This window comes from Phoca vitulina, unplaced genomic scaffold (genome assembly GCF_004348235.1).
Source record: "Phoca vitulina isolate PV1807 unplaced genomic scaffold, GSC_HSeal_1.0 scaffold25, whole genome shotgun sequence".
NCBI lineage: Eukaryota > Metazoa > Chordata > Mammalia > Carnivora > Phocidae > Phoca > Phoca vitulina.
Genome location: NW_022589728.1, coordinates 31460791 through 31482867, shown reverse-complemented (window position 1 = coordinate 31482867; position 22077 = coordinate 31460791). Strand labels below are relative to the sequence as shown.

Sequence of the window (22077 nt, the reverse complement as noted above, 5' to 3'; positions counted from 1 at the left end):
TATAGTAGTGTCACTTCATTTCAGTCTGAAGGACTCCCTTTGGCATTTTTTAGGGCAGGTCTATTAGCAATAGACTCCTTTAGCTTTTGTTTATCTGGGAATTTCTTCTTCATTCTTGAAGAACAGTGTTGCCAAATACAGAATCTTGGTTGACAGATTTTTTTTTTTTCTTTCAGCATTTGAAACAGGTCATATTACTGCCTTATGGCTTCCATGTTTGACGAGAAACAGCCATCCATCAAAAACAGTATGGAGGATCCTCAAAAAGTTGAAAATAGATCTACCTATGACCCAGCAATTGCACTACTGGGTGTTTACCCCAAAGATACAAATGTAGCGATCCGAAGGGGCACCTGCACCCCAATGTTTATAGCAGCAATGTCCACAATAGCCAAACTATGGAAAGAGCCCAGATGTCCATCGACAGATGAATGGATAAAGAAGACATGGTGTATATATACAATGGAATATCACACAGCCATCAAAAAGATGAAATCTTGCCGTTTGCAATGACGTGGATGGAACTAGAGGGTATTATACTAAGCAAAATAAGTCAATCAGAGAAAGACAATTATCATATGATTTCACTGATATGCAGAATTTAAGAAACAAGGCAGAGGATCACAGGGGATCCTTACCAAAGCTCGGCAGCCTCCCTCTTCACTGGGCTGTTTCTTGGTTGCTGTCAGTATGTGATCAGGTCCTAGATTCCCAAAACAGTCAATTCTCACAGTTCTTTTTCTGGCTTAATGGTTGTTACAGTGGAAAAAATAACACTAGGAAATTCCCACTCTGCCATTTTCCATGATGTTACTCCTAGGGTTATCTTTTACTATTTAAATATCAACCATCACTTGTAGCAGCTTGTTCTAAAAGTTCTTTTGATTTTAAAATATTATCAACAAATGCAGTATGGATTTTATGAAACATGTCTAGAGCATGATAAATGACTTAGTCCATTTTAGTCCATACCCATTTTTTCACTAACAATATGTCATTTTATTTTCACAACACTTTGCATAGGTATTATTATCCACATTTCTGAAGCGACAAGACAAAATAAAGATTATAAAAGTTTAATGATAAAATCATAACTTTTGAATGGGAGAACCAGAATGCGAAGCCAGGCCTCCTGAGTCTCTATGCCACACTCTTTCAATAATACAATACTGATAGACTGTTACCCTCTGGAGATTTGAGTAAACTATGAATATAAAATGTGTACATTGAAGAATTTGTAGAATTTTCAAAACTATTTTATCCTGTTACCAAAGTTGTCATTGTTGCTTGTAAATAAGAGAATGAACACTTTTACACTATTTTACCTAATAAAAGCAAATACCCCTGGGGATGCACTTCCACTTCTTTTGCTAGATGGTATCATTTTAAAGTTTGAGAACTATGTCAAAACACTCATATCTAAAAATAAGAACAGAATGGCAAACAAAACAACTTTCCAGGTTTTCACTTGATTTGTGGAACTTTTCAGTAGTTTAGAACAAAGTTATTTATTTAAAAAGATTATGTGTGGGGTGCCTGGGTGGCTTAGTTGGTTAAGCGGCTGCCTTCAGCTCAGGTCATGATCCCAGGGTCCTGGGATCAAGCCCTGTGTCAGGATCCCTGCTCGGTGGGGAGCCTGCTTCTCCCTCTCCCTCTGCCTGCTGCTTCCCCTGCTTGTGCTCTCTCTCTGTGTCAAATAAATAAATAAAATCTTTAAAAAAAAGATTATGTGTTTTGTTTTTATTTACTAAACCAGCATTATATTACTGCTAATCCCCTCTATGTAAATAATAGCAACCTGCATGCTCCCTATGGTGATCAGTCCTCTAAACCCCAGGGGAAAAAAAGTGTCTTTATATTTTGGGATTAAAGTGCTTCTTTGCAAATCAGAAGGCCATATACTTTGTATAATATAAAATTTTTTGTAAGGCTTTCTGGAAAATTTAAAGTAGGAAATTTGAAGGGAGTATGCAGAGAAGATAGTCTCCTAGAGGTAGACCCAGCGATAGTAAGAAACATGACAATTTATACTGATCAAAAGAATAGAGACTCCCGAGTTGTTGCAAAAAATGAAGCCTACCAAAGTGATCAGCCAGATCAATTTATTATAACAGGATATTAAATTACTCCAATATCACATAATAAAGAAAGGAATATGCACTCTTTTTAATATTTCTATACATATTATTAAAATTTTAAAGTGTTTCCTTTGGAAAAAATACAACTTCATGTCAAATAAATATGGCATTCTAGTGCATAGTTTTAAAATGTGCTAATTTATTTCAGTCTGCAGAAGGTGATTCAAAAATTAGTAACTAATTATACTCTACAGTAAGGTTTACTTAATAACATCCCTATTTTAAATCTCTGTGTTGTGTGAAATACATATTGGAGCAGAAAAGTAAGATCATTTGACCCAATTAAATTAATGGTATGTAAATTAATGCTTATTTTAATTACACTGTTAACTTAAAAAAAAAAAACGGGTAATCTGAATGTCCATCAGGACAGGAATGAGTGGATAAATTATGCTACTGGAACAAATAATACATTATATGTTTAAAAAAAGAGAGAGAGAGAAGATAGTAGGAAGGGAAAAATGAAAGGGGGGAAATCGGAGGGGTAGACGAACCATGAGAGATGATGGACTCTGAAAAACAAACTGAGGGTTCTAGAGGGGAGGCGGGTGGGGGGATGGGTTAGCCTGGTGATGGGTATTAAAGAGGGCACGTTCTGCCTGGAGCACTGGGTGTTATACGCAAACAATGAATCATGGAACACTACATCAAAAACTAATGATGTAATGTGTGGTGATTAACATAACATAATAATAAAAAAATAATAAAATAAAAATAAAATTAATGACTTAAATCTCTATGCATTGACATGGAGAAAGGTTCACAAAATATCATTTCATGAAAACAAAAACAAAAGAATACTACAGAATGATAAATGTTTATTTTGTGAAATTATGAAACTGTTTTAATAAACTGTTCTCACAAAATCTGTTAATATCATGAAACATATGTTTACACGAGCATAGATATGGGAGTAAGATGATTAAGATGCAAAACAATAACCTCTATGAATCTCAAAATTATTTAACTTGATAAAGCATACATTTTATTTTTAACAAATAATAACTGTAGTGAAAATATTAGCAAAACTAAATTTTTTAAAGATTAGTCTACATTTTATGAAAATTCTATTATAAGGGATTAAATTGCTTTAATTGTGTCGGGGTACAGTTTTTCTAGTTAATGAACATGTTCGCTCTTTCTGTTCTCCACATCCATTTACCCTTCTTTTCTGTAGTTTTACCCTGATTGTCAACCTGTATTTACCACTCTTACACAGCTCAGATACCTTAGAAAAGTAGACATCAGTACCAACTTCAGGATTAGTCCCTAGTTGGCTTAGTTTAGGGTGATTGATATAAGAAGCTTAATTCAAGCAAATGAACGAAATATATAAAATGTGTTTTGGCGTACTGAAACATAATTTCCCACTCTTCAAATGTTTCTGGGAGATACTTTCTCTTTCTGTGTGATGAAAAGCTGAAAGCCTGTAGATCCTGAAAATTTCTGGACATCATTTTATGAGTTTGAGAAAAATCAATAACAAGAAAAATTAAACTCCATTAAGACAGACAAATAAGTCTCCTCTTGCGCTCTCATGTTAATGGCAGGTGGCATACACTAAAGGGGATGCAAATAACCATTGCTGGCACAGGGAGAGTCTCCCTGCCTGCCCCATTTCCTCTCGCCCCTCGTACTGGAGCTTGCCAGCATGGCCAGCATGGCCGTGGCACCACCCAATCGCTCACAACCCCGCTGGCCCCAGGGGGTCAACCAGTTTGGCAACAAGTACATCCAGCAGACTGACCCCCTCACCCTGGAGCAAACCGTCAACCTGTATGCTCTTACCAATTACATTGTCGGTACAAAGAGTCCTTCTATGAGAAGGACAGCTCTGTTGCAGCCAGATTTCAGTGCATGAGGGAGGAATTTGATAAAATTGGAATGAGAAGGACTACAGAAGGGGTTCTGATTGTACATGAGCACTGGCCGCCCCATGTGTTATGGCTAAAGTTAGGAACAACTTTCTTTGAATTACCTGGTGGTGAACTTAAGCCAGGAGGAGATGAAGTTGAAGGACTAAAGCACTTAATGACAAAGCGGTCAAGATGGAGCCCTGTAGGACTGGATCATTGATAACTGCTTTGGTAACTGGTAGAGACCAAAATTTGAATCTCTTCATTATCCGTATATTCCTGCACATATTACAAAACCCAAGGAACATTAAGAAGTTGTTTTTGGTTCAACTTCAAGAGAAAGCCTTGTTTGCAGCCCTAAAAATTACAAGCTGGTAGCTGCATCATTGTTAAAATTGTATGAAAATGCACGAGGATTTGGGCCCATCCATTTCTAGTCTTCCTCAGCTTCTTAGCAGGTTCAATTTTATGACTGAATTGCTGCACAGTGGAGAAGTAAAAGAAGTCATCTCTGTGAGCACAGCTATATGGTGTAGAATAAACATGGTAGGAAAGATTTGGTTTTTTTGTTTTTTGTTTTTTTTTTATCTCTTTCTCAATCCCTAAACTGCAACCTATTTTCTTCTGTTATTTGAATAATGAGGTTAATATGAAGAACTAGATAGTGGTGTAAACAAATGTGATAATAATGTTTAATTTACTTTTGGTTCTACTCATACTTTTTTGTACAACATTAAAGAACATGGACTTCTTTCTATTTGTATTTTTTTAAATTTCACATTAAACTTGTAAAATTCTTTAAAAAAAGAAAAAAAGACAAATAAGATACAAACAAAATAGGTCTTTGACAAGTAGGAATGAATCATCAGATCAAACTTTTTGTACCTCATCCTAACTCTGGAATAATTTTTGCATATTCTTAAAGCCAGTGTGGGTCCTATATTCTTATACTTGCAAATGAAAGACTCCTAACAAATACAAAATAAGTGATTAATCTTAATGTGTGGACTTGGGTAATCTAATGATGTATTCTTTCAGGTTGGGAGGTTAGAAATATGTCTAAACTATGTTAAAATTTTTTCCTGTGGTAATGATTAACCTATAGTATTTGCCTTTTAAGGATATAGTTTAGGAGATTAGAAGTAAAAATGCAGCTTTTGGATTATATCTTAGCTTTCAGTACCGTAATGGCAAATACTGGTGGAAATGTGAGAAATAGGATTCCTCAATTACCATAGTGGGAAAGTTACTTTAAAAATCCATTCTTGAGGCCAGTCTGACAGTATTTCATGAATTTGCATACATTAGGTGATCCAATAATAACTCCTGAGTTTGTATTTCAGAGAAATCCTCATATGGGAATTCTCATTAAGGACCATGTAACATATGTGAAGATGTTCATTGTATCAATAAGTGAATTATATTGTATCAGATTATTGGAGACAATCTAGATTTTGAATGGATAAATATGTGGTAGATGTATACCATGGAAAAGAGTTAAAAACAATAAACTAGGCTATACAGGACCTAAAAATAGTGGTTAGTGGAAACATTTAGAAAAAAAATCTACAGGTGAGTACTATCTGTGTAAATCTGTAAAAATTTGTATAAATTAACAATAAATATATTTTCAAAAATATATGTTTTTAAAAGCTACATACAAATGCAAAAGTTCATATCCAGCAGCCTAGAACTATTTCTTATAGGCAGTGTGGTAGGGTGAGAGTGGAGAATGGGGACAAAAGAAAATGAAATGTATCAGTAAGGGTAATAAAATGAGATTTTGCATAGACTGATAATATTTCACCATGAAATAAGAAAAACAATTAACTCAAACTTTGTCCTGGCTCCAAGTATAATAATAGTATTAAAGTAACATATCTTGAAAATTAGGTGTTTTTTTTTTAAGATTTTATTTATTTGAGGGGAGCATGAGCAGGAGGAGAGGCAGAGGGAGAGGGAGAAGCAGGCTCCCCTGCTGAGCAGGCAGCCTGACCCGGGGCTCGATGCCAGGACCTTGGGATCATGACCTGAGCCAAAGGAGATGCTCAACCTACTGAGCCACCCAGGTGCCCTAAAAATCAGGGATTTAAATTTAGGCTTATTTGATATCAAAATTGCTTATTTCGCTGCCCCATATTGTCCGTCATATAAATCTCATTTAATTCATTCAAAAATAATTCAAAAAGAATATCATGATAACTGTATTGAGAGAGAAAGGGTCTTTTCAAAATTATTGAAGAGTAATTCAATATCCCCTAAAGGCTAGGATTCAAAGCTGGCAATCATAGGAGTGATCTATCACAGTCAGAATGTTGGGAATTATTGGGTTGTAGGGTTAGCAATGAAAACATACTTTGCAGAGATTTATTATGGGATTTCAATTTGATTTCCCCCAGGCTATCAGTGATAACAAAGCTGTTTCCACATATCTAGGGGCTTTCTGGTCAGCAATATATCATTATTTCTCCTATTTTTATTTTATATTCTTCAATTTATCTAGACCTCAGTAGGGTCACAAATGTAGCTGTGAATGTCTGTGTCTTCTGTGGCTTATATGTTAAATAAATAGATAAGCACACTTACTATAATGTGGTAAATACAAAGAAAAAAAACTGTTAGAAGTAATCTAAAACTGCCTGATTACAATTTGAGTATTTTACAGATAGAAGTTGTGTTGAAGTCAATTACTATTATCTCAAACAAAGTTTAAATAGGCAATATTAGAATGTCTCCAATATTTATGAATTTTAATCTCTGTTATATCAGTTATTCCCTGTTTCATAAAAAGCTATACAAAAATTAATAGATTAAAACAATATTATGCTTTTGCCCCGATATCTTAAATTTTATCAGGGCTCAGTAGTGTTTCTTTTGTCAGTGCATACCAAGCTGGGGAAGTTCCTAATATGAGGTAACGGAAGGATCCACTTTCAAAGTGCCTCACTATACCTAGCAACTCGGTGCTGGTACTCAGCTGCAAACAGGTGGAGCCAGAGTTTAGAAGACCCACTTCCTCTTCACACAGTCTTCTCCATGAGTAAGCGTACAAAAAACAAGGAAAAAATGCAATGGCTTTTTTTCGACGTTGTGTTGGGATTCATAAAATAGCACTTTCACCATATTCTATTGGTTATGGTTACTGCAAAATCCTATCAGTTCAAAGGAGAGGAGGACATATATCACACAATGATGGGTGAGTTTTAAGGTTTTGCAAGACTGTGTAAAATGGGAGATTTTGCTTCAAAATACATTTCAAATGTTTCAAAAAATTAATTCTGCCCTTTTGTATTATAATGACTAAGATCTGCAAATTAGAAATGTTAAAGGTAGACACATTTTCCTTGTTATCTGTTTCAAAAGAAAAGTTTGTAATATTTTAGTTTAAATATGATATTTTGCTCTAGGAATATTTGTTGTTATTCAGCAGATTGAGAAATTTTCTTGTAAGTTTTCTGTTTTAAAATTTTTATCCCTGAAATCGGGGAGGTTTGGCCCTTTAAGATGCTGTATTCATTTTATTTTTATTTATAATCTTTGATTATCTGTGACTGAGACCATAATTTCCCTTTTTATAATGCTCTTTTCATACTTTGGAATCAAGTTTATGATGGGTGTTAATTGCAGATAGTTAATAATTGTAGATAGATATTATTATGTATTTGAAATCATTTAATAACAATGACTCTTCAATTTTTCTCTTTTACTTTGTGTCAGTTCTTGGTAAGTTATTTTTATCTTTAGGGATTTTTCCATTTTCTCTACATTTTCATGTATATTACTATGGAGATGTTAATAATATCCTCTATTTTTCAATATCTCTAGATTCTGTATTAATACCCACTTTTTAATTTTTGGCACTGGTTATTTGTGCTTACTATTTTATTTTATTGCCATATCTGCTTGAATTTTTATAAATTGCATGATACTTTTCACAGAAACAACTTGTTTGCTGATTCTGTTTTACATTTTCATTTTATTACCCCATATTTTTCTTATAATTATGCCTTTCTTTCTACATTTAGTAGATATAATTTGTTGTTCTAGTTTACCTTGCACATTTCTCAATTTTTTCCTTTGTAATATATCATCAGACGACATTAGTATGTGCATTCAAACTGAGAAATGTTATATTTTTCCAGAGAATGGAATCATTTATTATTATGAAATATTCCTCTTTGTAGTATTTCTTTTTTGCTGTAGATTTACTGCGCTTAATATTAACATAGTTACACAAACTATATTTGGTTTAGTGATTGTGATGTTAGTACAGAGAATTTCATATGACCAAGTTAATAAAATAATGGCATCTTTTATAACCATGATACAATTTTAAAATTAAGAATTTAAAATTGGCATAATACTGTTAACTAAGTTACAGATTTTTTTCAACTTCTCCAGCTTTTCCACTAATGCCTTTTCAGTTTCAGGATCTAATCCATGACACTACAGTGCAATTATTTGTTAAAACTCTTTATTTTCCTTCTAAGTAGACAAACGACAGTCTGCTCTTGGTTCATTTTTATTTCTAGTTGCAATATTTCATGGTCCCAAACTAAAATCCAATTCCTTTCCCACCCCCTCAAGCCCTACACTCTGACTTTTATACTCCAATGCCTGCAAAGGTGTCAAAAGTATTCATCCTCTTGTCTGTTAAGCTTTCTGTCTTAGCTCACCTTTTATGTCCATCTTTTGGACCTTGGCTGGGTGATATTTTACAACACTGATACTTCTTTCATGTTCTAGGTGTTCTGAATGGGAGAGTTTCTGCAAAGCATCGTGCCTGCCATTAATCAAAGTTGAAGTCTCTAACCATTTTATAAGTAATCAAAACTGAGTTGTTGGAGTTACTCTACAGTCAGCATCCCTTTCATCTTTCAAACAGTTAGGACTATTAAACAACATATGCGCACTCTCTCATTCTCTATCTATTGAGATTCTATCTACACTGTATGATTAATTCATAGCATGCTAAAAGCAAAAGACTAAGTTTGAGTTTATTTTCCCTCTATGTACATCCCATATACAGATAGTGTATGTAGTGTATATATTTTCTGTGCTAAAATAAAAGTATCCTCTTCTGATACACTGAAAGTATAAACAAGTATTCATCATTCAGCAGATACATTTTTAGTGCCTACTGTTCTACCATGCACTGGATATAACTCAATTGTGGGATTGGGAATTTCAGAAAAAATAATATAAATAATTAGTAATAATAATACAGTTATGGGCAAAAGTAGAATTATACAATACGTTCAAAATATGGGGCTATAAAAAGAAGAGAGGCTTGGCAATTGTCCTAGTTTCTATCCAGGAGCCAAGTATGGACAAGTACCACTGTCCCATCTGGAGTATTTAGCAAAATGTGTTTTAGTAGTTTGATAAAGATGGCATGGGAGGAAGAGAAAATAGAACAAAATCATAAGCAAAAGTAGCAAATGTCAAACTGACAAGGCTTTTATGTAGCAAAAAGTCCAGAGACGAAAAATGTCTTGTCTTACTAAATCGTCTTCTTCACTACACCATATATCTTTCTGGAACATGCACTGCTAAGTTAGACTAGCAGAAGAATTCAACTCTAACTGTGTCATGTAACTGAAATCACTCAGTGCAAATAAATATTACTTGGATCAGAAAAAGTGATAGGTGTGATATTAAATGATGTACTATAATTGGCGATTCTCTCTCATTACTATGGGCGTCCTTTGAAGTAGCTTAATAAAGATGGGCTCAGTTAGACCTGACTCATTTTCAACTCAGAAATCAATTACTTCTACTTATTAGGTTCTAAACATTGTATTTTAAGGTGCCCTGTCGGATTAGACACACATGTTTGATTTCTAAAAATGAGATGCTATAAAATATAATAACAGAGCACTTGAAGCAAAGCCTAATAAGTAAACAATATTAAAGATTAAAAAATAGATATTATTGGAAAATGTAGGGCATTCAACATAGCTCATCACTTGTGATCTATAAAGTCAAATTAAACAATAAGCATATAGGTTAAATTCAATGACATCAAAATTTGTCATGTCTCTTGAGGACTCACAATCTTTAAAAACTAGTCTTGCAATGAAGTATTATCCATATTTATGAAAGAGGGTGCCTATACTCTTAGTGAGATATTTTGTTACATTGTTTCATCACTAATGTTTTCAGGGATATTAACTCCAAAATATCAGTATAAGATATAACATGGAAATGAGCCATTATCACAGTAAACAAAATAATTAGAAAAGATATGGCACATTTATTTGTGCCACAATAAGTGTCCAGAGTATTTTAATATGATTTCTTTTATCAAACCAGCACAGATCAGTGAGTGAAATCCTAGAAATGCCTTTGGTTTTAGAAATAATAATAATAATAATAAACATAATCATTCTTTTACCTAAGAAATCAATGCTAAGTGCTGTAAAATAGACAACACAGTTTTGTAGGATCTCAAAGTGTTTTTGTTTTTAATAAACAGATTTCACTAATCTTTTCTAAGTAAAAACAAACAAACAAGAAGCTTACTGAGAGAAAAATAATTTGCATGTGTGCCAGCGCCATCCACGAAATGCCTCAGCAGCACCCATCACGGGCCAGACAAGATGCCTCACTCTCAAACACTTCTGACAATGTAATGATTTCCGAAAACAAACAAAAGAAGGTGGTATGCTTGAGAACACCAAGCTTATTCAAATCACAGTCCCAAGTCACCAAATAAATGTTTCCCTGCACCCTCAACCCTTATGAGGTTTTTTTTGCTGCCATCCTCTTACTCCTCAGAAGAACGGCAAGCTGTCTTTCCAAACATATTCTTTATTGCCATCTCAATCCATCTCACTGAGCCCTGCATATATATCCCCCCATAAACTCCATCTCCTGGGTACACACACACACACGCACACGCACACGCACACACACACACAGAGAACACCCAATTCTTCTCAAGACTGCTTCCCCTATAGTTCCTTAGATACTGAGCAGGTGATATTAACTTCTACTGCACAGAAAAAAATAAAATAAAATAGAAGCTATGAGACTTGCAATGATACTTCCTGTCACCTAATTGAAAGTAATAATAGTATGTTTGTGTGTGGTAAACAGGAAAAAGACATCTAAGAGATACCCACCACCTAACCATCACAAGCTGTGAGTATTTGGCAAAATAGACATGTAGATGAAATTAAGTTACGGAATTTGAGAAGGAGTGATTATCCAGGTGGACTCAATCCAATCAGAATCTTTTCATTCTGAGGTTAGAGACAGATGTTACTGTGAAATGGTTAGATAGAAGTAATGTTGCTGGTTTTGAAGGAGAAAGAGAATCATGAGCCAAGGACTGTGGGCAGTCTCTAGAAGCTGGAGAAGGCAAGGAAATGGATTCTCCCCTACAGCCTCTATGAGGAATGTAGTTCTGCAGACACACTGATTTTAGCCCATTGAGACTGTGCCAGATTTCTAAGCTAAAAGGCCATAAAATAATAAATTTGTGCTGTTTTAATCCATTAAATTTGTGATAATTTGTTATAGCAGTGTTATAAAACTAATACAGTGGATATACACATATGTATACTTGTACCTATACCTAAACCTATATATACATGTATATATGTATGTATGTATATATAAGAAGTATAGTAAGACATTTGAAATGATATGCACTCACTTCTTATTAGTGGCTATTTGTGATAGGCAAGGTCACTGAGGTTGCTAATAAGGATAAAGAGAAATTTAGCTTTGTCAGTAATGTTCCAAGTTAAAATTCTTCTAAATTCTAATATGCCCTTTTTAAAGAATAATGTTTCTTGGGGACATCTGGGTGGCTCACTCGGTTAAGCATCTGCCTTCGGCTCAGGTCATGATCCCAGGGTCCTGGGATGGAGTCCCGCATCAGGCCCCTTGCTCAGTGGGGAGTCTGCTTCTCCCTCTGCCTGCAGCTCCCCCTGCTTGTGCTCTTGCTCTCTCTCTCTCTGATAGGTAAATAAATAAATAAATAAATAAATCTTTAAAAATTTTTTAAAAATAATAATATTTCTTGGATAATGAATGTAACAAATTAAAGTTTTCACAAGAACCAGAAAGTTGTAGGGGGCAGAAAGAAATCAATGTAATTGAGAAAATTTATTTGCAAAACCGTTACACGCATCATCCTTTTTACCTATTTCCACTCTTCCAGGTGTTCAGCAGTGATTTGGGCCCCCAAGGTGAACATGGATCCAAACTTACTAAATTAGCTATTTGTGTGGATGATACCAGCACTCACATCACAGTAGTACCTAAATTACAGATTATTATTGTTAGAGTAGGAAGTTAGTTAGGTTCTGACAGGATGCCTGCCTAATGGCCAGCAGAGAGGAAGTCATGGCCAACTAGGAGGAAGTTAGAGGTCTGTCCTGGAAGCACTCCAAAACAAAGCCGCAAGAAACCTAATCAAACCAGACGGACCCAAGATGGCCAACAAAGTAGGCCAAAGTTTACATTATTCCATCATTATACCACACAAACATACTAAAATCTCTTCCCTCAGGGTGCCATGACAGGAAACCCCTGACCAAATAAGGAAGAAAAAGCAAGTAACCCTGCTTCCAAGAAATCCATGCCTCAAGTAATGAATATTCCACCCCTTTGTTTCTAGCTGTCAATAAAAGATAGGAACCTAAACCCCAGTGGGCACAGCTGTCCCTGGAGCTCACTAGCTCTCACATCTCAAGAGTCTACTTTCTCTTTGTAATGAAACTTCTGCTGTGCTTTTACTCTGACTTGTCCTTCAGCTCTTTTCTTGCAGCAAACTCAAGAATCTGGTACTGGTTGGTGGTTGAGGGGTCAAGGCCTGAGAACTCTACCAGTTTCTCGTAACATTATGACAGTTAAATCAGTTAATAGGATCTATTGCTGAAGTGTTAATTATTATTATTATGTACTACATACAATCTTGCATGGGAGATCCTCATTTCTATGCATTCTGATATCTCATTTAAATTAAAATCCAAACTCTTTTGTGTCTTTGATTATATGAAACTTTTCTTAGTTTTAGCAAATCTGTCTCACCCACTGCTCTTACCACTAATGCTAAATTGAGTATTCTCCACTAATTATAGTACCTATCCGTAATTATGTAAAGCTGAATGCTATTTTTTTTTTTTCATTTTGCTGCCATTTTTGTCTTTCTTTCTGAAAGACATTAAGATCCACCAGGAATTGAACCCACTTCTGGAATTTAACTGTCATCCTTTTAGGAAGCAGTAGGAGCTTCTCTGGAGTCTTGCCTCTTAGTCCTTGAATAATTGGCATCTGCCCATATTCTGACTAAGCAGGTCTTACTCATTCAGTGCTGAGCAGAGGATAATTTGCTTCCCTTCCTCTCCCTGTTCTAACTCTAAAAGTACAATAAGCCCACATGTTAAGTATTATTTTCCACCCTCTGTTTAACTTGAAATCCCAAACACAGGAGTCTTTGTACCTGTGTTTTATTTGAATATTAGAAGACCTTTCTTGCAAGTTAGGTCAAGGAAAAGAGTTTCATAAAATGGGTGTGCTTAAAGCACTCTGGTCTAAAGGAGTTCTCTGCTTGTGAGACTGGAAAATTAATTACTTTATTAAACATACAAACTCAAATGACTACAAGAACACCTATCTTTGTTTCAAAATTTATACTGTTATTTAAAATTACTCAATATCTTTAGCAAATCTAAGAAGCAAGAGTTTTCTATCCAACTCAATTCTTCCTTTATAAACATGTTACAAAAATACCAGGCTTCATTCAAGAAATCATTTAAAAATAAGATGTGGGACACCTGGGTGGCTCAGTCGGTTAAGCGGCTGCCTTTGGCTCAGGTCATGGTCCCAGGGTCCTGGGATCGAGCCCCACATCGGGCTCCTTGCTCAGCGGGAAGCCTGCTTCTCCCCTGCCTGCAGTTCCCCCTGCTTGTGCTTGCTCTCTGTCTCTCTCTCTCTTGCTCTCTCTGTGTCAAATAAATAAAATCTTTAAAAAAATTTTTTTAAATAAAAATAAGATATATACATATATGCATATATCTGTGTGTGTATATATATCTAAGATATAAAGATATAAGATATATAAGATATATATACGATATCTATCTATATCAAATATATATCTTATTCTTAAAGTATCTATTCTTGAATACTTGGATATTCTTTTTTTTTTTTTTAAGATTTTATTTATTCATTTAAGACAGAGAGAGAGCACAAGCTGGGGGAGAAGCAGAGGGAGAGGGAGAAGCAGACTCCCTGCTGAGCTGGGAGCCTGATGTGGGGTTCAATCCCAGGACCCTAAAATCATGACTTGAGCCGAAAGCAGACACTTAACCATCTGAGCCACCCAGGTGCCCCTAGATACTGGGATATTCTTATATCTTAAAGTATCTATTCTTGGATTTTACATATATATATACATACATACATATATATATCTTATTCTTACATATATATGCACATATATAATTCTTAAAGTATTTCTTAGATATATATGACATTTATAAATGGTATAGTAATATATTAATATAGTCAAGTCATGATGGAAGTAATAATGAGGCAACTTTGTGTAACTAGAGAAAAGAAGGAAAGAACAAATAATTCTCATTAGAAGGAAGAAAAAGGGATGAAAGGTGGTAGGTAAGCTTTGATAAAAGTGATTACTATAAAGTGGACATTGAACTATTATTACCATTATGACCATGGCTATAATTATGAGTAACAACAATAATAATTGCTGGTATTTAATGAGCATGCATTATGTACCAGGAACTTTTCTAAACATATAGCATTAATTACTCAATATTCCAATTTTCCAAGGGAAGAGAGTTATAAATACATTCCAGAAAGATAAACATCATGAATAAAGGACTAAAAGTTCAGGGTACACAAAGGGCAAGTCAGAAATATGGAGTATGTCTAGAAAATGGTGAGAAAGAAAGTTAGATTGGAATAAAGTTGTACACAACCTGAATGCCACAGTAAGTCATTTGAATAGGATGATTTTATAGTAAAGAGTCATCAAAATAATGTAAGTAAACAGAGTTTGCAAAGCTGATCTATCTTTTAGAAGCATAACATTTTCAGCAAGGTGGAAGTTAAATTTAGTAGTATGGACAAGATACTGGAGAAATAATAATAAAATAAGAATGAAGAGTTAGGTAGAATTAGAGAGTTATTCAATGGCCCAGATTTTGATCTTGAAAAATATTAAGATTGAAATGCCAATGGTACACCTTGGAGAGAAGGCTAAAAGTAGAGATTTATAATCATAAATCTGGCCTGAAGCCAGTAAGCATATAAAGTAAAAAAGACAGTAGGTAGAAGACAAATGCCAGAAATAGAGTCATTCTAGCAAAAGAGACTGGAACAAGTAATAAGTCGATGGGAAGAATATTATCACAGAAAACAAAACAGAAGAGATTTTCTAATAAAAGAATCCATAGTCTCAAAGGGGCAGATGTTAGCTGGTTTAATTACTGTTGGATTTTGAAAATATCAAGACACTGATGAGCCTAGAAAGAGCAAATTAAATGGAGCACTGGGAATGAAAATTAGATCATAAAGAATTAAGGAACTGAATGTATTAAAAATTCCTTTAATACATTTAAAAAGAAAATGTCCAAATAAAGAGAGGGAAACAGATGGAGACAATTGTTTGTATGAGGGAGGGGAGGTTAAATTGGACAAATTTTAATGAAGGCAGTTGAAGTACTTTCTAATAGGTTACAAATTACTTAGGACCCGAAAATACTTGATGCTCAATAAACACTCCTCTGAATTACATTAAATTTCAATAAACTGTCAGGAGATAACATATTTTTAATTTGTGGACTGCCTGTATAGAACTTTTCATATTTTATATTCTTCTCAGGGGAACTTGTAATATCTTCAAAGATAAGAAGATATGGAGACAAAAAATATGACTAAATAAGATTTTTAAATGTTCTTAAATAAAGAAAAATAATTATTTAGCATGTAAATTTTGTTGTCTCCAAACAGCAAATGCCCATCAAATGTGCTCATTGTGTTTGGACATTTAATGAAACTGATAATAAATGTAAAAAAAATCACTGGATTATTTGCCGTTCTTGGCAATATAGATAAAAGTATACCCTAATGAGTAAAATTAAGAATATAGCATTTAAAATACATACGCAACCTAGATTCTTATGAACATTTCAGAAAAAAAATAGGTCAGTACACATCTGAATATTAAAATACTTTCCTATAATGACTAAGACTTGTGTTCTGATTTTTTCCTATTCTATTTTCTTAAAAAGGTAATTTCTGGGTAGCTTTAAGAGAGAAAATAGCATTTAAAAGGGAAGTGATTTAAACTCATCAAACAAAATATCACATTTCCCAACTATGCATATTATATTTAAAATTCACAAATGAAGATACTGAGGCTTAGCAAGGATAAGAACTGTGTTAATTTATAGATGGTTCTTTTTGTAGAAATAGCTTTTAATTTAATCACCCAGTAGCCAATGTACTCCAAAAATTTGTAGAATATTAAAAAATATCTTTTTCATTAATGACATTTCAATTAAGGTAGAGATCTTTTAAAGTACCAACTGAGGGGTGCCTGAGTGGCTCAGGTGGTTGAGCGACTGGCTCTTGATTTCAGCTCAGGACATGATCTCAGAGTAGTGAGATCGAGGTCCCCGTGGGGCTGAGCATGGAGTCTGCTTGAGATTCTCTCTCTCCTTGTCCCTCCGCCCTTCCCCCCACTCATGCACGTGCACTTGCATGCTCTCTCTCTCTCAAATAAATAGATAAAATCATTAAAAGTAAATACATAAAGTACCAATTGAAAGGGTCACTTTTTTCTTCTAGTCAAGACTTTCTCCATTCACATAGCATCCTACAGAGCCCAAGACCCAAAAAGAATGCATGAATTCCTTATTCTCAAGGGAGAGAGCTGAGCTTAATTTAGACATTGCCACATTAGCCGGCATGATTACAGTTTTCTTTTGAGTTTTATTGATGCAGCTTGTCTTTTCTATATCAAATTAATTTAGCAGTTGCAATGTATATTTAATATACTGTGGATAAAATAAAGACTGCAAAAGCCTACATAAGAAAATTAAAAGTGAACAAGCAATTAAAGGGTTCCCTGCTGTATTTTTCTATCTGCATCACACTCCCTAGAGGTGGGAATAAATCTGTGGCAAAATTACCAGGAAAGAGGACACTGAGAATCAAATAAAAATTTGTTAGCACATCAATTCTTCTCCTCATCATTTGTAGGTGTAGCTTTTTCTGATCCCTGCAAAACCTATATAAAATTAGGAGTCTTATATGGAAAAGAGATGTGGGGATACAATAGAGGGGCACATCAGACAAAAATGACAACCTATGATTTCTAATTTCATCCCATTTAAAATGAATCTACATAATGTTTCCTGAAAACTGTATTCTTTCATGTTTCCTCCACTTGTTTCAGGCTCATTGCCTTAGCAATAGTCTTGTGACTTACATGGTGACAGGACAGCAAAAGAGAAACAAGTTTTCTGGGGAAATGTGCACGTACTCTAGAGATTTCCAGAGAGCTATATCCAAGGTGCTTACAGTCTCCAGTTCATAGGCCCCCAGTAATTCTCTGCAGGCAAGATAGGTATTGTAGGCTCTAAGTTTTGGAGGAAGTGATGAGGCTATTCTTTAGCAGATATTCTTTCAAAAGTTCCATCATACAGGCTGAGGCATACACATACACACACACACACACACACACACACTGCATACACATATATGAATACACAAACTCACACATACACACTCGCATACACACAACTCCAGAGACTCTGATCTCTCTCAGAGTAAAAACTGAACTTTTCACAATGGTCTAAGTTTCTAGGCAATCTGCCCCTCCTTCACTTCTAACTTTATTTTTATTCTTCACTAACTTTCTTTCTTACTTCTCTTCTTCCTAGAGCTTTTAGTCAGTTCTAGCTATTCTGGCATTCTTGTATATCTGCCATTCTTAAGATGCTGGGCAGTCTTCCTCATTAGGGCCTTTGGATCAGCCATTTCTTCTACTGAGGCCATTCTGCAGATACACAGATGATTAATATGTCTGCTTCATGTATCTGGTCAAATGTCATCTTCACAATGATGCCTACCTTGCTCCCTCTTTCTAAAACTTCAAACCACTTCCACATGTCAACCTTATCCTCTTACTCTGTTCCTTTTTTTTAAAAAAGTCACTTATCTACAAAAATACTGATTTGAAGGGGCACAAGCACCCCAACATTTATAGCAGCAATGTCCACAATAGCCAAACTACGGATCCATCAATAGATGAATGAATATGGATGGAAATGGATGAATGGATAAAGAAGATGTATATATATATATACACACACACATACACACACACACATATACATATATTGGAATATTACTCAGCCATCAAAAAAATGAAGTCTTACCATTTGCAATGACATGGATAGAACTAGAGGGTTATATGCTAAATGAAATAAGTCAATCAGAGAAAGACAATTACTATATGATTTCACTGACATGTGGAATTTAAGAAACAAAACAGATGAACATAGGGGAAGGGAGGGAAAAGTAAAATAAGACAAAATCAGAGAGGGAGATGAACCACAAGGGACTCTTAACTATAGGAAACAAACTGAGGGTTGCTGGAGGGGAGATGAGTGGGGGGACGAGGTAACTGGGTGATGGACATTAAGGAGGGCACGGAATGTAATGAGCTCTGGGTGTTATATGCAACTGATTATTCACTAAACTCTACTTCTGAAACTAAAAAAAAAAAAAATCACTTGTCATGTTTAATGTACAATATAATACACTTAAGTTTTTTTCTTGTTTGTTTTCCTCCACTGTCATGGAAACTCCAAAATAATAGGGATTTACATTTTGTTTGCTTTGTTCTCTGACAGAGACCAAGTGCATAAAAGAATGCACAGGTTAGTGAACACATGTAAAAGAATAGAGAAAAAGAAGAAAAAGGAAGAGGAAGAAAGAGGAAAAGAATAAATAAGAGGGGATAACTAAAAGGAACAGGTAAAGGTGAGAAGACAGAGCTAGAAATAAAGGTAGGAGCAGAAATTAAAACAGTCTTCTCTCTTCATCGAGGCCTTCAGTTCCCTTAATCACAACTGCCAACGTGAAGTGCCCATCCTTTGGATGGCTCTATGCTAGACGCGAGTGATCAAAGCCCCTCTCTCACGCCTTCATCCAAGACTCTAACCCAGGATGTCAAAAATGCAGACATTATCAAATTTAGGCTTCGTATTAGCTCAGGCAGTTGTTGCTTCAACTGTCATCTTGGCACTTCTGTCAGAGAAGAAAAATTCATGCTGACATGTCTATTTTAGAATTCCTTTGAATCTCAGAAAGATCTTGTTCTTCCACAAGTTTTACTTAATATAGGCTGCTTAGAACAGGGATGTATCCCTTAAAGGATTAAGTTGATACTTCTAATGTTCTAGTTCTCTAGGTACCAGCACCTTCTTATTGCCATAAAGTTAGGCACGGAGCTAACTAATGCCTAAAAGGAAACAGGAATTAGGGATTTTTTCTCTATACATCAACTTTTGGGGGGTAATGCTCACAGGAAGCTATTAGCATATTACAGTTGAGACTTTCTGAAAAAAGTGAAATATTTAACAGCTATTTTTAGAGTACAAAAAAACTTGAAGTATGACAAGCATCTTATTTTAAACACAGATTCACCTTATTATTTATGTAAATAATCAGTCTTTCAAAGTACTTAAATATAATACAGTTTTTATAAAAAGTGATGTTGTGTATCAATTACCATATGACTGATACTATAAGATGCCACTTGATTTTTTTAAAAAGCATCAAATACTAACACATTCAATAAAAATCATCTTTATTTTGATGTGAACATAATACCAAAATAGGCAAGTATTTGTTGATTTTTACTAACTTATTGTTTGTTATCCATGTCATTTAATTTTAATGTGAACCTAATGATGTAGAGCATTAGAATTTAAAGTTTTATTTTATATATTTTGTAAGCAGAATGAAAAATCACTACCCTGATTTTTAACCTCTGATAAGACAGATTTCATTTATAATTTCATTGATCGTTTGAAAATGAAATATTATATAAAACTTTAGTGTTCACCTTCTTTCTGATATTCAGATCAAAGACTCGAAGTTAAACATAAAATTATAGTCTGATCAAAGACTCAAGGTTAAAAATAAATCATAGTCTAAGGAAAACATCTAACATCTTATTCCTAATTGGAGGCTTCCAAATAATATGGATCTTTTTAAGATAAATCTGTGACTGCAGGCCAATGATAGCTTTCTAATTCATAATTATTTTATGATCATGCCACATTTCTGGGTGTGTATAAAATGAGAAAAGGAAAGAATAACTAATGTTCTCTGAAGAAAAGAAAGTTCTTAGCCAAAGTGGTGAGTGGGTAAATACAAACAAATATCCATGCCAAGTATAAAAATCCCTAGTTTGCCCCACTCTAAAAAAAAAAAAAGAAAAAATTAAGAAAAGGAAAGAAAAAAAAAAGTCCAATAGATCCAGCAAGTGATCTTTCTTTTCAAACGTTTAATTTTTCCTCAAAATGTGATGTGAGGTCAGGTTCAGATATATCTAGATTATATTTTAATGTTTTAAATAAAGGAAAGACAAGAGGTAGAAATAAAAGAGTACATAGTTCTTAACTTCTTTCCTTTAAAATATAATTATACATACATTGAGGAAAGGAAGATTTGCTGGAAAGTTTTGCTGCCTTCTTAGCATAACTTTTATTGTTTTGTTGTTAAGACATCTTGATTAATTTATTAAATGCTACTACATCTTACAAATGAAATGTGTGTTAGTATACTTTTGCAAGAATTCTTGAGGAGTAGGATACATTTTGAAGATAGTGAATTAAATTATTTATCAGATGCAAGAAACTCATAATGGGGCTAGTACAGATGACAATTCTTACTTTTTATTGAATCAAAGAATATTCTCAGATCAGGATCATGGGTGATCTTGTTCAATAAAAACATATGTTCCCTCAAGAAATAAATCAGTATACATCCATGGAGTACCATGATAGTGGCATTATTTTTATTATCTTTATAATTAATAGCTCCTGAAATATACAGCAATTTAATTACGTTTACAGTGTTTTGCTCTAATCCAGTAAATAGAATAGCTATTTTCCAATGGTTTGTTATTCTGCTAACTTGACGATTTACCACCTATGTAAGCAGAATGATCAAACAAAAAATGAACTTCTATCCTGAAGTGAGAGGGCTAAAATTTAATTAGACAAGTTTCATAAAGCAATAGGGTGATTCTAGCCTGTCTATCCATACATATACTTGGATGATATAAAAATGAAACCCTCTCCATCTCTTTTAGAAAGATATATAGATCTAGGTTTTGTTTTGTTTTGTTTTAGTCAATCAGTTCTCTTGATGTTTGTGATAAATTGGACAATTATACTTTCCAATCTCAAGAGGGAAATTAGGCAAAATCTATGTTTCATATGATTTTAAATCTGGTGATTTCTATCAGAAAAGATGCAATAGCCTGCATGCAACCTACAGGCTATTTTCAATGTGTTTTTAATGGATTTGAGGGTTGATGAGAAATGATAAACTCAGCTGTTGCAAGAGCACTTGTAAGCTATGTGCTTAAATTCATCATTTTAAGGTTACCCATGGTCTTATGATTTTTTTTCCAGGTAACTGTGACTTAGTGTAGCCGAGGTACAGGGGTGCAAGAGCACCTGGCAAGGCCACTCGCCACTGACAAATTTGTCAGCGAAACAAGTGGTGGTGAAAAAAGGAATTTATTTCAGTGAGGCCGACATCAGAAAGAAGAGTCTCAAAGACTATCTCCAAAGTGCCAAAAATACTTCCAGGTTTACATAAGGAAAATGTGGGGCAAAGATGGGTGGGTAGGTGGAGGCAGACAATGAAGGTTAAATGGATCGTTGTCTTGGAGTCAATTATGGGCAGGGTCTTGTTGGCTCAGGGCAGTCCTTACTGTTTGAGGGGGTAGTTCTAGTTCCCATCAGGAGATGCTTTGCCCTCAGGGTCTTCTGCCTGAGCCAAGAGATAAA

General features: G+C 34.5%; 1 pseudogene; it reads left to right on the top strand.

Moving 5' to 3' along the window:
- Positions 1-3798: 3798 nt before the first annotated feature.
- LOC116643261 lies at positions 3799-12887 on the top strand (annotated as a pseudogene).
- The last annotated feature ends 9190 nt before the right edge of the window (positions 12888-22077 follow it).